The sequence below is a fragment of the Lonchura striata genome, chromosome Z, assembly GCF_050655825.1.
Source record: "Lonchura striata isolate lonStrDom1 chromosome Z, ASM5065582v1, whole genome shotgun sequence".
In the NCBI taxonomy this organism is placed as follows: Eukaryota; Metazoa; Chordata; class Aves; order Passeriformes; family Estrildidae; genus Lonchura; species Lonchura striata.
In genome coordinates this window covers 83,966,912-83,982,627 of record NC_140740.1, presented here as the reverse complement: position 1 = coordinate 83,982,627, position 15,716 = coordinate 83,966,912, and the positions used below count along the sequence as shown (strand labels likewise).

General features: G+C 41.5%; 1 protein-coding gene across 12 annotated transcripts in view; it reads right to left on the bottom strand.

The window, feature by feature from the left end:
* The window catches only part of PCGF3 (polycomb group ring finger 3), a 54,504-nt gene extending 48,717 nt beyond the window's left edge, over positions 1 to 5,787 (bottom strand). For 7 of the 12 annotated variants that reach the window (XM_085567271.1, XM_077790023.2, XM_021533879.3 and 4 more), the window contains exon 1: positions 5,438 to 5,682. The gene's annotated coding sequence lies outside the window, so the exon portion shown is untranslated. Of the gene's footprint in view, positions 1 to 4,947; positions 5,335 to 5,437 lie in introns of those variants that run through there. The other 5 variants (XM_085567276.1, XM_085567277.1, XM_077790024.2 and 2 more) reach the window with 4 other exon arrangements.
* Between the last annotated feature and the right edge of the window lie 9,929 nt (positions 5,788 to 15,716).

Genomic DNA, 15,716 nt, shown 5'->3' with positions numbered 1-15,716 from the left:
CAATCATGTGAAATGCAGGAGTTAGGATCCCAGACCATCTTGATGTTAGTGCCAAGGCAGGGCTTAAGCTTCTAAATGTCTCCATTTTCCAATGATTTTTGGGAAAAGTCACACTGAAGGAACAAAATACAGCACTAGGTTGAAAAAAAATCCAAAACATTCTCTTTCTCAAATCTGTTCTACTGATTGCCAGTGCTTAGTACAACAAATAATTTTTTATTGTGAAAATATTTTGTCCGATCAGTTAAAATAAATTTAGCAATGTTCTTTAACTAAGTAAGCAACTGACCCATGGCTTTTATTATGCCAATCTGTGTACTCAATAGTTCAAATACAACAATAAGTGTCACATACAATTATTCATAAATAAAGAATTTATAATTTAGCCAGCTGTACTGCATCTTTCATCTTCTTCTTTCAGGTGGCAAACCAGAAAAAATTGTACAGCACAACACCTGAAATTACCTGAAAATTCATCAGACACTTCACTGACACATCCACATGAAAAATTACATTCTTGATTACAAAAACTGTATTGTTTGCATGCATATTGTAAAAGAATAACAAAGATGACCTATACTGGTATAATATCAAAATTTGTACCAAAATAGCATTATATATAATAATTGTGATTTACTGGATAGTAATCAACTAGAGTAGGTATTGTATGAAGAGTTCTTAAGTGAAAATCTTGACAAAACAGCCATTTGCAAGTTGGCAAATAACATCAAACTCATTCCATTAACCTAAAAAATTAACTTTTCCTCTCCTAATTACACAGGTACTGCACAGCATTTTCTCATTGACACCAAATATACACTGAATTCTTTCTGTCTTAAATCAAAGTGAACATGACACTATTCATAAAGCAACAGTTTCCAGCAATAAGGACAGTCTCATTATCAAACAAGAAGAATCCTTACTGCTGCCAGAATACAGACCTTTTTAATGTAGACTAAGTTATAAGTTACTGTCAGTTAAAAATTCAGAATACAAAATAGTTATCTCTTAAGATCAGAAATGTCTGCAGGGAGAGTAAGTCTTCTCCATGACACTTTGCAGAGATGAAAAACAGTGTCAGAACTAGTTTAAGTAAGTTCTTGCACTGGCAACAAAACTACAAAAAAGACTGATTATCACTCTTGCATATTCCTTTCTTGCAATCCCTGCACTATCATAATGCTACCACATATACCTTGATTTACTCCAGTTCTCACCCCCACCCCCTCAACAATTTCCCCCACTGGCTCCATCAACTTATAATTGGGATTTGAAAGAGGCAGTCATAACTGTGAGAACAGTCATTTTCTGGCACAAAGAACAAGTAACTTGAGCTCACCAGAGTTCGTCATTCCCCCTACCTTTAATGATCTGTACCACCCCCTACTTTTGAAAAATATGTGTTGTGTTTGTCAAACGAATAAAGAAACCCTTAAGTTCCTACATATAGTTTGAAGTTCCAAGTCCAAAGTATTAAAGAGAAAAAAGAAAAGGCAGAGTGGGGAAAGAAAATAATGGCATTGAAGAACTTCACTGCTGGTTTATTTGTTCCTACAATGCTGGCTCTTCGGTTTGATTGAAAAACTTCAGGTCTCCACAAACTTCAATCAAACCTTCAGTAGCACATAAGGTTTTCAGTCCAATTAGTTCCCACCACATTGAGTATTTCAATTTAATATTCTGTTGATTTAAGTATAGACGCACTTATTCAGTAAAATTAACTTGAGAAAAGCTAATTTTCAATCAGACAATGAGGCAGCATCACCTGCAGTGACTGAGGTAAGTGTGGGAGTGAGCACTAGATCAAGCTGTACAGGGAGATTCCCAAGCTCAGGGACTCCTGAGCAAGAGCTCAGAGCTGCATCCAGACCTGGAAGCTTTGGAGAGCCAACCAAGCTGGCAGATGGAGAGCAGCCCTAGGGAGAAGGACTTGGGGGTGCTGGTGGTGGCCACCAGGGTGAGGGAGGGGATTCTGCCCCTCTGCTCTGCTCTGGTGAGATCCCAGATGGGTCCAACCCTAACCCCGCATCCAGCTCTGGGGTCCCAGCACAGGAAGGACATGGACCTGTTGGAGCAAGTCCAGAGGAGGCCATCAAGATGATCAGAGGGCTAGAGCAGCTCCTACAAGGAAAGGCTGAGCAAACTGGGGTTGTTCAATCTGGAAAAGAGAAAGCTTTAGGGTGACCTAACAGCAGCCTTCCAGTACTTGAAGGGAGCCTACAAGAAAAGAGAAGGATTTTTTACAAGAGCATGTACTGACAGGACAAGGTGTAATAGCTTCAAAGTGAAAGACAGGAGGTTTAGTTTAGATACTGCAAGGAAATTTTTTGCTGTAAGGGTGGTGAGGCACTGAAACAGGCTACCCAGAGAAGCTGTGGATGCTCCATCACTAGAGGTGTTCAAGGCCAATTTGGATGCTGCCCTGAGAACTGGGAGGAGAACTAGTGGGAGGTGTCCCTCTCCACAGTAGGGAAGCTGGAACAAAATTATGTTTAAGGTCCTTTCCAACCCAAACATCCTATGATTCTATGAATTTTGATAAAAGCAACAAGTTTTGTCTAGGCTCTTCAGAACAATTATAGAACAAACCACTATTTATAGTGTTTCTTCAGTTAGCAATGAAAATGTGTTACATATCACAATAGGTAAGATTGCTTTTAACTAAGAATAACCCACTTCTTTTTTTCTCTTCTACTGCATGTAAGATTTTCACATACTAGCTAAACTTGCAATACTAGCTTAATACAGCAAGCTTGTATTTTAGAAAGGGTGGTGTAAGTAATGCAAAACTACTTCAAGGCAGAGCTTCTAAGTAAGTTTTGTGAAAGCTAGAAGACATGGGCACCTTCTGCCTGCCTTCTAACCTACTGCAGTCAAATTGCCCTGAGTTTCTCCACATTTTCTTTAAATGTAACAGCAAACCCAACTCAGCAAATCAGAGAAGTTTAATCACTAAACACCTTTAGTACCACTGACAAAAAGAGACCAGTTTAGATTAATAAACTCTCAGGAATGCTGACAGTCTTAAATCACTGCATCTCCAAATGTTACTATCAAAACAAACTTCCACTTAGTATCTACTGACTTATTACATATATATATCAAATGACAATATCTCCAAAGCAAAAAGTAGAGGAAAATATTTCTTTTATAAAATACAAGATGTCATTACACTTTCTTGTAATCCAGTATTGTAATTTACAAGAGTAGTTGTAGAGAGGCTATCAACATGCATGCTTTTCAAAACATCATGTCCACATCCACTTTGTAGCTTAGAGCTTAGCAGCTCCACTTAAAAGAGTTTCAATGGAAATGCCTCAACTTTTCTCACAGTGTTACCCAAGGAGTTCAGGAATTTAATCCAGAATTATTTCAGTCCTGGGAGTTCAAGATAAAAAGGCCAAGCTACCTAGATTAAATGGCCATATGGGAAAAGAGAAACAAAAGCTATTAAAGTAAGTGTAGAATGGTTCTTGATGAGAAAACTTACCTGTATCTCAAATATAAAGCTTTGAGATGACCTCCTCTAAATCATGTAAGTAGACAGGAGATACCATAGCAATTAATTTCTGCCATTCTTGGCATTACTATTAGGCTAGGATAATTACGAACTCTAAGTCGACTTTATTATAGCATTTACAAGTGTTTAGTCTTGATTTTCTACGGTGACAGCAGAGTAACAAGACCAAAGCAGCCACATCAGCCCACAGAAAGAAATCCAACGGATTTTCCTCAAAAACTGGTTTATGAAATGTTTTATTTCCAAACTTTCTGTCACTGTGCACCTATGCATCTCTAGAAAGTCGCCTGACCTTCTCCTAATGCATCCTATGTGTTTCCACCGAGTATCTTGGGTTCTGCACAGCCTCTGTATTCCCTTAAACACATTATAAATTGTCACAAACTATGGCTTCAAAAGAAACATTAACATGACTGAAAGGATACAAAGTTTGGGTTTCTATCCACCTTGTTACCAAAGACTTTTAGGAATTTCAGAGCACCTTTATAAAACACATGATGAGTATCACAGTTGACATTCTAATCTGATCTGCCAGTAAAAGAATGACCACAAAAGTTCACAAGTATCCTATCCCAAAATAACTAATAATAATTTTTTAGCAGCACACTAGCTAGTATTAAAACAACTCTTAACAACATAGCTACCATATGCTTAATTGTTCATTCTGTATAAACAAAACCAATCTATAATGGAGGACACACACAGGGGATGCTCCTTAAACATGAAGGCTTATGTAAACTTTTTTTTCTTTTTTTTTTTTTTTTTAATTCAAAGCTTTTCATCCACTTACTTAATTCTTCTGTGATACTGTGGAAGAAAATAGCACAGTATTATTTTGAAAAAACACCAAATAAAATATTTTCAGAACATTCCAGAGGACATAGGGGTAATAAACCAGAATTTCTTGAACTGGTTTCCCAGAGGCATGCATTTCATACAGAAAGCAGGAAGAGCCTAAACTGATCTGACAAAAAGCCGGCATAGTTTAGTAACCATTAAAAAAAAAAAAAAAAAAAAAAAAAGAGAGAGAGAGGGAGAGAAAAATTGCAAATATGTGAAGTAGCAAAAGAACATCCAAGCACTTGATTATCCTCAATAATCAATCCTTTAACTTTGGGACACAAAAAACTTTCCACACAGGACACTGAAGTAACACCCAACACTTTCAGGCTAGAAGTGACCAACTTAAAAGGCCAAATGTGACACCACAAGTTACTAGAACTCAGTGGTTCAGAAAAGTTTCCAAATTTCTTAATACTGAATACATATACATGTATATACATAGATGTGAGGATATATATGTGTATTTTTCTCCAGACTGTAAAACAGACTAAAGACTTCAAACTGCAAAACAATTCCAGCCCCTGTGAGTACCAATTAATTTCCCATTTCTCACAACTTCATATCACAGATAGACAGCCACATACCTGCAGGGCTGAATTCGCACACCCCAAGGGACATGTCCCCTCTATCTCCACCTCACTGCAAACGCCATCTTTCACCCCTCCACTCAAAGAGACCCTTTTCTCCTCCAGCCGTGGGATCCTGCCCCCTGCCCAGGCCCCTGCACACAACCGCAGGGCAGAACGGGTGGGGCAGAGGGGTGCGAGGTTTCCCTCCCCCCAGAGCCGCCTTCCCCGCGGTGGGCAGCACAGGGACAGACCCTCCCCTCGCCCGCGGAGACTCCCTGACAGTTTTTGAGAAACCCTCAAAACCCCCACCCACCCCTCCTGCGGCCACCCCGGAACTTCCAGCGCGGCCCCCCCAGCCCCGAGAAGAGCCGCGCGGCCCTCCCGGCCCCGCTGGCCCCGCAGCCCACGCCGCTCGCACCCCGCGGGGACGGCGGCCCGGCCCGTCCCCCCGCCCCTCGGCGGGGCAAAGCCGCGACCCCCACGCCGCCCTCAGCCCCGCACTGACCTGCCGGGGGGCGCGGCCGCCGCTCGGGGCTACAGCGGGGGCTGCCCCCGCCGCCGCCGACCCTCCGCCGCCCGGCCCGTCCTTCCCCGAGCGCCACCGCAGGGCAGAGAGCAGAGAGGCGGAAAGGCGAGGCGGAGCGCGGGGGAAACGCCGGGCCCTCCTTCCCCCCTTCCCGAGAAAATTTTAAAAAGGGAGGAAAAAAGAAAAGAAAAAAAAAAAAGAAAAGAAAAAAAAAAAAAGGCGGGGGGGGGGATTTAAAGGGCTCGGCCCGGAGTTTAAAACAAAGAGGCGGAAATAGCCGAGCGCAGCCCGAGCGGAGCCGAGCGGGGGCGCCGCGCTCGCCGCGCATGCGCGCGGGCCCTCACCCGGGCACGGCGCCGGCCGCCCCCTCCTTCCCTCCCCCGGGCAGCGGGGCCGGCGAAAGGGGGTCTGGAAATGTTTTATTGCCAAACTTTCTGTCACTGAGCACCTATGCATCTCTAGAAAGTCGCCCGACAGGGCTGGGCCCGCCCGAGCCACGTTCCGCTCGCAGAGCCGCGGAGTACGCCGAGGTGGGAGGGAGCCGGCAGGATGATGGAGCCCGACTCTTACCCTGACGCAGGACAGCCCTCGGAATCGCGCTGTGTGCCCGGGAGCACTGTCCAACCCTCCGCGAGCTCTGCCAGGCTCGGGGCTCTGACCGCTTCCTTCGCGGACTCGTTCCACTGCCCAGCCATCCTCTGGGTGAAGAGCCTTTTCCTAAAATCTAACCTAAAGCACCTCTGAACAACTTCAGGCTGTTATGTGTAATAGATAAAATTCACGCCATTTCTAGTATGATATATGTGATATGGAACATTTGGTGGAGTATACACGTTTGTATTAGGAGTCCCCCCCACCTCGCAGGCGAAACCTGGTGCATGTTGAAACACGATTTACGAGTAAAAGGATGTGACTCTCTGGAGATGGCCGTAGATACTGGGATGCCAAGGACTGATGTGAATGACCCCAGATGGACATTATGGAAATCCTCCGGATAGATACTTGAGAATGCAGGGTTCCTGTAAATTTCATCAAGGGAATTCACCAGCTCCGGACACTGGATTGTTCTACCTCCTCGCCAAGAAAAGAAATCTCATCAAACTATGGAAATCTGAATAGAAGAAAGGACTGACTGCTGAAATCTTGGCCTCAGGCGGAATTTTCCCTATAAAAACCATTTGTACCAGGATGGAGGCGTGTGGGCATAGAGGAAAACCTCTGCTGAGGCTGACCTCTTTGTTGCACACCCAGTGCCAACCACGGGCTGTTCTGTCCTTGTGGCTGGCTAGATATAATTTGAATTGCAAAATAAATATTTTAATTTTTTAATTTTAATTTGGCTGGACAAATTTTCATTTCTAACAAGGCCATTCCCTCGCGTCCTGTCACTGGTCACCACAGAAAAGAGATCAGTGCTTGCTGGTCTATGATCTCCCCTAGTGAGGATGTTGGCAACCCCAATCCCCCCTCAAGTCTCCTCCAGACTGAACAGACCAACTGACCTCAGCCACTGCTTGAATCGCTTCCCCTCAAAGCTCTTCGCTGTCTTCAGTGCCCTCCTTTGCACATTAATGGCTTGATACCTTTCTTACATTAGGGTGCCTAGAACTGTACGTAACACTCAAAGTGAGGCCCCACCATCACAGAGTAGAGGTAGGAGTAGAGGCTGGGTGCCCAACCTTGGAAAATGCATGCAACTTGTGAGCAGGAAGGCGAGATCAGCAAAGATGGCCGATCGGTTGGCTTTTAGACAGGATGGACCTGTGCATTGCTACAAGGCACCTCTTCTCGCTCTCCTCAAAAGCACACACGTGTCTTTCCAGTTGATGAGAGTAGAAACTTGAGTAGGAGCTGGGTGGAAGGAGAACTTTTAATAAGAGTGCTGGTCACACTGTATCAGACTACAGGTGGCTCGAAACACTCCTGACTGATGAAGTTACAAAGATCCTGTCTTCCTGAAGGGGTGAAGTCTCAGGTCAAAGAACATGCATAAAGCTTGGGAAGCGCATGCCAACTTAAAGTTTTCACCAAACAGCTGAAGGCTTAACTTGCAAAGACAACTACTTAAAAATCCACCTGTCCAAAGACTAAAGACACCAAACCTATCTTCCCAAATATGCATATATTTTGAATGTAATCCTTTAAAATACCTGCATATTTCCCTCTTTTCTTTCTTCTTTTCCAACAAAGGAAAAGAAGACAATCTTCCATGAGACAATCTTCCACCTTGTCTAAAAATGCCATTGGAAATGGGCTATCTGATATGGCACAAGCCCTCCATGTTCTGCAAACTACTGAGCTTTTATTGTGTGCCAAGACAGGGGCTGTGCTTGGCTCTGGGAGCTATGTTTTCCAGATGCTAAGCCTGAGTTAATGGAAAATATGTCAGCATTTTAGATTTGCTTTGTTTCAGTTCAAGGGTTATGTAGTTACATGAGTGCATCTTGTCTATCTGAAATATAAATTCTGTTTCCAGTTTAATCACACATTACTTTGTATGGGCCTTTGTTGTGTGTTGTAGAAAGTAATGGGTCTTCCTATCTGACCCCTGGAACTGGGGTTCAGGTAGCCAGAAGCAAAAATAACAAACTGTAAGAATGTGCATGAAATTATAAACTGTATGCCTACTTTTCTTGTTTGGTTGGCTTATTTTTTCCTAGTGTTTCCAGACTAATCACTACAAATTGGTAAAACCATTAAGGCCATGGTGTATAGGTGTTGACTTCCTCTTACTATAGAATTTGTTTAGAGGATGGCACCTTAACCAACATGAAACAACCATGCCTACTACAACAATCTGCTGTAATATACCCACTATGACAAGATTTCTGACCCTCAGAGCACAGGCAGTGGTTTGCTCTCTTCTCAACCTCATCACCTAACATCAGTTCTAATGCCTTCAGCAATACCATTAAAGTGTGTGTTAGCCATAAGTGATGTTTCTGAAATATAAGATTTTTCATTATCTTTTTCTTTAGATACTGCAGTGACTACAATATCTAATATCACAATTAGAGTGCCTTTTCTGAACTACAACACTGGACATTAGAAGAGAAGTGAAACTTTTTGTTTGCATTCATTGCAGTCAGTGAGGCGTGGTCAAACTACACAATTTCAGAGGGTGACTTGAGGAGAACTAGAAACTGCATTTAAAGGAATCTTAAAGTTAACTTTATATGCATTAGTCTTCACAATTTTCACCCAAATAAGAGCATGATGTGAACATGGGTAAATTTAATTTCTATCTTCCAGAAACATGTATTTCTTTGCTAAAACAATTCATGGAACAGAATCTGAGAACTTCTTGACAAAAAAAAAAAAAAAACCCACACATCTCAAGTTTATCTCCTTTAAGTCTTCTAAGAGTAAAAAGGAACTGGTCAGCATGAGCATGTTAACAGTATAAATAGTATAAATAGTGTAATATTATAAATAGTATAATGGTATAAACAAAGAAATTACTAGAAACCAAACAAAGCAACACATTTTCAGAAACAAAGCAGAAAAGTAACAAATAAAATGAACAAAGCACATAGCAGGAAAATAAAGGACAAAATTACTGAAATTTAATACTTACTATGGTAAAGTGTTTAGAAACAGATACATTGAGAACCAATATTTCCAGTAGTTTCTCAGAACACAAAGAGTTACATTGATTCTGTAGATCTGAGAGTGTGTTGATGGCATTGCAAGGCTACTCCCCAGCTATTACCTTTTTGAGATCATGGTGACCACGCAAGTCCCTCAGTACTGGAGAACAGTAAATATTTCACCTGTCTTTGAAAACAGTAAGAAAGATAATTTAGAGAACTACAGCTTCCCTTTGGTTCCTGAGAATCATGGAGAAATCAAAGATCTCAGAGCTGGGCTCAAGCATCTTGCAGCCTAAAACCAAAGACCTCAAGCATTGGCCAGCTTATTTCTTACACACAGATGTACCAGGCACAAATTATTTAAGCACCATATCCCAATGTGTCAGTCTATAAAATATGGGCATTATCAGAACACACACACAGAGCATGTGTGAGGTTGGAAGGGGCATTTGGAGACCACTCAGGACAGTCTCCATTCACAAAGAAGGATAAGGTAGAGCAGCAGTGTCACTTTAGTTATCACTAGACCAAGCACTGCCATTCTTACATTGTAGATTCTGCATGGTCATCCTAAGGATTGAATGATAACTTCACTCTTGCCCAGGAACCACTGGAAAACAGTCTTTTGAATGTGAATTTCACCACAGTTACATTCTGGCTTCAGAGATGCGGTCTATTAATCCTCTGATCTAAAAATAAAGACCGAGAGGTCCTATACAGGAGGAGCTATGAGCTACCACCCCACATGGACACAGCTGAATAAGGGACTGGCCAATCAACCAGCAAACTTCTTAGCAAGAGACTATTTGGATGTTCACTGCTCCCCAAATTCTGGCATTCTGAAATATGGTTCAGCATTTTGTAGTAGATGTTACCTGAGCATAAGCATAATAACCATAAGTTTTTAATGCCATAACTGTTATACAGCCTTCTGCATCTATAGAATAGTAGGAAATTCCTGTTTCTTTCAATAACCTTTAATATTTTGGGTTTGATGAGTTGATATCTTTCTCCTTGTTGTCCTTGTTAAAGAATTGATAAAGCATTCTCTTAGTCTCTAGCTAAACAGTTTTATTCCTAAACTGATCTGCATAATTTTTTTTCATGATTTTCATGATAAGGATGCTATAAAATTCAGAGAAGTTTAAACCCAGGTGATAAATATTTAACTATACCCTCAATTATTCCAACCCACTTGAGCTGTTCAATTGTTACTGTTACTTGGCTGTCAAGGTCCTCCATTTCCCATGGAAAAAAAAATCATTTTCTCTCTGGTCTCAATGTCAAATAAATCAAGTTCACTCCATAGCCAAATCCACTGAACTGTACAAGACAAACTGATTCAACAATCGTTTGTAAAAGAGGGAAAAGCAAATACCAGTTGTTTAAGTATTTCTAGTTTTACAAATATTTCCACTGGTAAGTGAAAGATTAATGCTCTTGCCGGAGCATGTAACTGTTAGCTAGCAATTAGAAACTTCTGGTTATGAAGTCTTCCTCACCAGAAAACCTCTAAATGTTTCAAAGATGAGCATCAGATAGAAAAGTGGAAATAGCGAGGCTCAAAAAATAAGTGATTCAAAAAATAAGTGACTCAAAAAATAAGAATATTTTCCCACTAATTACTTACATAAATACAGCTTAGACCCCTTCAACGATCTGGATTTTAAACACAAAATCTTTAGCAATATACCTACTTCTAAATGATGAAATTTATACTGAGAGCAGGGGGCAGCAGGTAGAAGCAAAACAGAGACTCTTGCTCAGGTCCCAGGAGTTCTGCATCTTGGATATTCTGTTCTCAGAACCTGGACCTCACTCCAGTAAGAGGAAAATTATCAGCAGTCTACTGCATTGTGTAAGGCCACGTGTTGTCCCTGTAACTACCGTCTATAGATACTGCACTGAAACTGAGGAAGTTCTCTTCCTGACTTCTTTATGACCATCAATTTTAATTTGGCTCTAGAATGCCAGACTGAACACTGACCAGAGCACTGGCCAGTCTTTTGGTAGGCTATACAGCACAAACCACAAGCATCAATACTTAAATTCCAGCAATTCAGTTTCACATACACTTCCGTGCAACCTATATGAAATTAGAAGCAGAAGTAGTAAACTACAAGTAAAGTCTGTAAAGAGGGGCAGGCAACAGGAGAAAGGAACATTTAGAAAAAGGGATAAAAATAATTCCTTCTTGACCATCCAGCATTTTCTGAACACAGACAAGTCCATGGGACCAGCTGGGACCCACCCAAGGGTACTGAAGGAGCTGGTGGAGTCACATAATTTTCAATCATTTATCAGCAGGTGCGACTAAAGAGGGAGGTCCCAGGTGACTGGAAGTTAGTCAGCGTGACACCCATCTTCTAAGAAGGGCTGGAGAGACAATTCAGGGAACTACTGGCCTGTCATCTGACAGTGGTGCCAGGGAAAGACATGGAGCAGATCATGTTAGGTGCCATTATGCAGCACATACAGGACAACCAGGGGATTGGGCTCAGCCAGCAAAGGTTTAGGGAAGGCAGGTGCTGCTTGACCAACCTGATCTCCTTCTATAACAGGGTGACCCACTTAGTGCATGAGAGTAAGGCTGTGGATGCTGTCTCTGTGAACTTTGGCAAGGCCTTTGTCACCATTTCCCACAGCTTTCTTCTGGAGGAACTGGATGTTAAAGGCTTGGATTGGTGCACTATTAGGTGGGTAAATATCTGGCTGAAGAGCTGGACCTAGAGAATGGTGGCAAATGGAATTACATCCAGCTGGCAGCTGGTTGCAAGCAATTTTCCCCAGGGCTCAGTACTGGGGCCACTCTTGTTTAACATCTTTAGCAATGATTTGGACAAGGGAACAAGTGTCCCTTCAGTCAGTCTGCAGATGACACCAAATTGCGCAGAAGTGTTGATCTTCTGCAGGGCAGGATGGCTCTGTAGAAGGATCTGGACAGGCTGGATTGATAGGCTGTAGCCAACTCTATGAGGTCAATGAAGGCAAAGTGATGGGTCCTGCCCTTGGGTTACAACTACCCCATTCAGTGCCACAGGCTTGAGGAAGAGAGACTGGAAAGCTGCCTGATGGAAAAGGACCTGGAGGTGCTGATTGACAGCCAGCTGAACATGAGCCAGGACTGTGCCCAGGTGTCCAAGAAAGACTGGCATCCTGGCTGATCCTGACCCATATCACCAATTGCCTTTTGTGCTGAAATGCAAATTCTTCCTTCTATGGAAAGACACATATAGCCCATGTTGTGAACTTCAGCAAGGCACAGGGATTCCTGATGCCTTTAACAATTTCCTTTTAAAACCAGTCCTGAGCATCCTTGGACTCTCCCTCCTAAACTTTCCAATTATTTGCAAGACTTCTCTATAGCATTTTTCACAATGGTATTACAAGAGATTAATGAATTATCTTGGAAGTAGATGGACATGTCCAATATGCTGTTGGAAAATATTTTTTCCTGTAAACATGGTTACCTGGTAATTCATCCATATGGAATTGGACAAGTTGTTAGGAAAGTCCACCAAAGGATTTATAAATCTATGATCAGGTTTCTTGTGGCAGGAAAAACAGGGGGATATCCTGATGATATGCTAAAATTTGTCAGATCAGTGACAATAGCAGATGTAATGGAGTGCAAATGTTTCCAGATGCTGCTGCAGCCTTTGAGATGAAGCATACTCTTGACCTAGGAATCGGGAGAGAGACATAGGGAGTAAATAAGGCTCAATAATAATAATAATAATTTACTGCCATCAAAACCTCAGGAATTCATATGTTTACCTTCTGATTATAAACATATCAGGGACTAGCATATTAATACTGTGCCAGCCACAGCCATAAACAGCCACCTCACTCTGAAGAAACAGTTATAGTCCATTACGAAAAAGTTATCTTATGATAAGCTGCATCATATGGCTGGACTTGAGTGCAGCAAGAATAGGCTGCACCTGCAGGCATAGGGGGAAGATATGTCCTGGGCAGCTTTAGATGGGACTTGATGGGACTTTCCATTGTGATTGTGTTCAAAGAGCTACATGGATTCTGTATGAGACTTTCTGTGCCAAGTGACACAAACCATCCCATCAAATACCTGGATCTGCATCATGTAGTGATTTTCATGGCCTTTCTTTAAGCAGGAACTACTAACACCACCACCTAATTACCATGAAGCTCCACAGAAGTATATGAGCTACTCAACTTTAGGCAGAGACTCCCAGCACTGAAAAAGATTCAAATGTGTGTATATATATGAAGGGCAAACATAATGTCTGAAGCTGTTTCATTAAACCAGTTTGTTAGTGACCTGGACCTTTCAAGAGCTGTACCCACACATAGGAACTACCTTTTATAATTTAACATTCAGTTAGATAATGTGACTCAGTGAAAAATAGTCATCTTGGCAAGGCACTTGGCAAGGCAAGGCCCTTTACTATAAATCAGTTTTTTTCTGGTTGATCTTCATGACCCTGTCTCACAGGGGAACAAGTTTCCTGCTTCTGTGATGTATGCCTGGAAGAGTTTATACCAAGAAGGAGAAACAGATAGAACCTTGGATAACGAGAAATGTTTGATGGTGAGTCAAAGTCCCCAAAGTAGCTATTTCTTTTGGATGAGATACTGATACAATTTTGTGAGATAATTGTCCAAAGACAGTGTTAGACATCTCAAATTGAAGGTAAATCGCTTGTAGATATTGACACTGAAAGTGTTTGGACTGTATTCCTCTTTATAATCACAGAACCTAGTCATAAAACTTTACCTGGTTCCTCCACTTCTCCATCATCTGATATTGCATAGTGTTTTTCCTTTTTCCATCAAGGAGGCTGGGAGATAGGAACCCTGATATCTGCTAGGCAAACTAAACAGGGGAAAAAATGAGCATGAATTAATACTAAGGGAGAAAATACTGCAGAGAAGGAGGAAAAGATTAAAACAAACTTTGAAAGTCTATAGGAGGGGAGAAAGAGGGCAAAGAGAGAAAATGGAGGAAAGAGCATATGAAGTTTGGATCTGTTTTTTCTTAAGGTTTACAGAAAATGTAATAAGTGTACGGAAAAGCCAATTCCCCATTTATCACTTTCAGATATATAGAAGAAACACACTTCTCTTTTGCAGGAGACTTGAAAGCATTGGTAAGGAAATGAAATGGGTGTTCCCCCTTCTGTTTCTGTTCCCCCCTGTGGGTGTCCCCCCTTTTGTTATTGAGCCTAAGAGGTTGTGTGGCAGTGTCTCAAGGTTATGTGCCATGACCTAAAGCCACCTGGCTTGTTACAGTAATTTTATTTTCAAATTGACACTAGTGCATTCTTCTTATTTTCAAAACATATGCTGAACTACGATATAGTTGAAGCTGTGAATTTATGACAGGTTTTGAAAAGACATTTAGAATGAAGGCCTTCTTCTAAAATGCAGCCACTCTAAAGCCCAGGAATTTCTGGGTTGAGTTTTTCATATTTCTTTTAAACAGCTTTAGTAAAGGAATTGCTGATTTGAGGCAGTTAGCCTTTGTCCAGCACCATGTACCAAAGCCCGCAACACTTTCAGGCTTATGACTTACCTTTTACAGTAGTTTGTACTGAAGAATCCTAAAATTTGAATACTAACTAGCTCCTCTAAGTCCTCTTGACTTCTACACTATCTGCCCCATTCTGTAACTGCACACATGGATAGCTTTTCTATACAACTGTAGAAGAACTAATTCCCTCAAAACCAAAGAAATAAATCAGGTCTCTGAGTGGAAAAAGGGCAAGCATTTCAGACAGAGATCTGTAATTGCCTATCTAAAACTCCTTATGCATTGGCCACAAAGGAGCTTCCCTTAATGATATGCTCACTGAGCCTAACAAAGGAATTGAAGGCCTGGCTCCTGTACCCCTTCTTTCTCCCAATTTTAGTAAGGACTGCAGCTCTTTCTGTCAAGAGGCTACAGTGATGTAGTGTCTCTTGACCCAGCCACCTGCTATCCTAAACCTCGTGACAGCTTGAGACTGAGGTCACCACTTTATTGCTGAATATCTTGGAGACTGGCAAAGGAAATCAGAGATTTGAAGGAGGAAGACATAAGCCATTTTTCTTAGGAAAACAAAGATCAAAATAAGAAGGCTACAGCTTAATGTAAGACATACTATTATTTCAATCAGGCATTCTCATAAAGGAGCAAATCTGAATCATGGTTTTGTGGCATGCATAGCAGTCATCCACTGATTAACAGTGTCTGCCTGGATTAATGAGTCAGCCAAATCACCCACACGTATGAAAACTACAGTTAAAATTTATAAGAGCTATCATTTTCCTTGAGGAAAAGGCAGCTCTGATTAATGAATCTTAGTCTGCTAAGATTCCCAGCCATGGCTATCATTTTCCTTGAGGAAAAGGCAGCTCTGATTAATGAATCTTAGTCTGCTAAGATTCCCAGCCATGGACAGCAACACATTTATTCCTTCTATGAACTCTGAAGATGATGTTACTCACCAGTGATTAATGACTTGGGGTATTTCAAATTGGTGCAGTATAAGAAGCATTGCATAATCACTCTGGTAGTCAGGCATCTTGTTTTGGTTTCTTAAATCAATACCTTTAGCCCCTTTTGAAATATATTGGCCTTTAGTTATTTTTTTTTAATAAGAAGCAAAACTGAGTTAGAACCTAGCTTCCATTCTTAAATCCCT